We start from the raw sequence: 2,285 nt of genomic DNA on the forward strand, positions 1-2,285 counted from the left end.
AGTGATAAGTTGGGCAGTTTGCTAAAAAAATGAAAACTGCTCCAGAGAAGGTATAAATGAAGATTTATAACCTTGAACTTCATCATGTTCTCTGTGCACAAACTATGTGTGCACCAGCCTGTCAATATCTGCTGCAGCCTGTGTAACCTATGTATCTGTTATTATACTATTTTACCTGGAAGACTAAATTTACATGAGTGATTTTTTTTGGTTACATAAAGACATCTGAGTTAGACAAAATAGATGGAAGGTGATCGAGCTAAAGCAGACAAACTGAATTCTTATCTCTAGTTTGTCTGTGTTAAAGAAAAGCTTAGAGTCCCCATTGAAGACTAGGAAACCATTTTAGGCTATACAGATAACAATCCTGAATATCACCAATGTATGATGGTTATAAATAAGAATGATGTGGGGCACCTGGGTGGCTCAGTTAGTTAAGCATCTATCTGACTTCGGCTCAGGTCATGATCTCACAGTTCGTGAGTTCAAGCCCCACATCAGACTCCGTGCTTAACAGCTCAGAACCTGCTTCAGATTCTGTCTCCCTCTCTTCCTGCCTCTTCCCCACTAGCACTCTGTCTCTCTCTGTCTCTCCATCTCTTTCTCTCTCTCTCTCTCAAAAATAAATAAACATTAAAAAAAATTAAAATAAATAAATAAGTGATTTGTCATAAATTTCCCAGTTCTGTGATATTTAACCAGTTACATAATATAAGCAAACTTCTTCCAATTACTGTTATTTTTTATTGAAGGGTAGTTTCATGTAATATATTATATTAGTTTCAGGTATACAACTCAGTGATTCAACATTTATATACATTAAAAGTGAACACCATCATAAATCTAGCTACCATCTATCACCAATTATTTTTGATGAGTATAATTAATCATAACAATTTAAAATATCAATCTACAAATTATGAGGGCAAATACTTTCATCTACTTATAGCCTACCATTTGAAGTCTAAGGTGAGATATTTTTTCAGATTTCCATTAAGACATGTGTAATACACATTGATCCAAAAATCCAAACATTTCAGCCAATGTAACACACATAGTTATGAAACATTCCCTATCTTAGAAACATATCTAGGGGCACCTGGGTGGCTCAGTCAGTTAACTGTCTGTCTTGGGCTCAGGTCGTTACCTCGTGGTTCATCAGTTTGAGCCCCTCATTGGACTCTGTGCTGACAGCTCAGAGCCTGCAGCCTGCTTCAGATTCTGCGTCTCCCTCTCTCTATCTGTACCCTCTCCCCATGCTCTCTCTCTGTCTCTCTCTCTCTCAAAAGTAAATAAACATTTAAAAAATTTAAAACATGTCTTTTAGATCTGTAACCTTAAAACAAAATATTTATTATCAAATATCATAATAGCATAGTTATCTTATAGGTACATGAATAGCAGAGTGGGCTCTAGTACCAGGCTGCCTGGCTTTAAAACCTGGCTCCATCAATGCCCTGCTTCTGTGCCCTTGAGAAAACTATTTAGTTTCTTAAAAATCTGTTTTCTCTTTTGTAAAATGTAAATAATATTGCCTATTTCATGGGGTTGTCATAACGATTAAATGAGTTTAAAACATGAGTTTAAAAGCTCTTTAAATGTAGCCTGCACCCACAGCATTTGCAAATATCAATAGATGTTAGCTATTATTATTACTATCCACTATCCTCAGTAAAATGTATCGTAAAGCTGAAGAAGGAAGTATATATGCAAAAAGATGAGTCTAGTTACAGACTTTACACCTTTTATAAAAATTAACACACAAAAATGGATCACAGACCTAAATATAAAATGCAAAACTACAAAGCTCCTAAGAGAGAGTAAAAAAATAGGGGAATAATAAGATACAAAAAAAAAATGTAGCTAGCCTTGAGCTTGGTGAAGTCTTTTCACATAGAACACCAAAGATATGATCCACGAAAGAAAGAATTAATTAAGTGGACTTTATTAAAATAAAGACAAAATTCTGCTTTGTGAAAGATGTATAATTGGTATCCAGGGACCTGGGACACATGTCTTATAACACTCACTTTATAACACATGACACAGTGATCTTCAAACTATTTTTCTTGTGGATTCTTTAATTTTGAAAAGACATAATCTACCATTTACCTATTTCCCTCCTTTGCACCATGCACTGTTGCCACACTGGGCACCTAACATGCTAGGAAGGCTCCTTCCTCCCTGAAGACCTCTCTACATTACCTTCTGGAAGATTCTTTTGCCTAGAAGATTCTTACCACAGATGTCTGCTAATGCCTCTGCTAACTAAAATTTCAACTTCT

This window comes from Crocuta crocuta, unplaced genomic scaffold (genome assembly GCF_008692635.1).
Source record: "Crocuta crocuta isolate KB4526 unplaced genomic scaffold, BGI_CrCroc_1.0 scaffold564, whole genome shotgun sequence".
In the NCBI taxonomy this organism is placed as follows: Eukaryota; Metazoa; Chordata; class Mammalia; order Carnivora; family Hyaenidae; genus Crocuta; species Crocuta crocuta.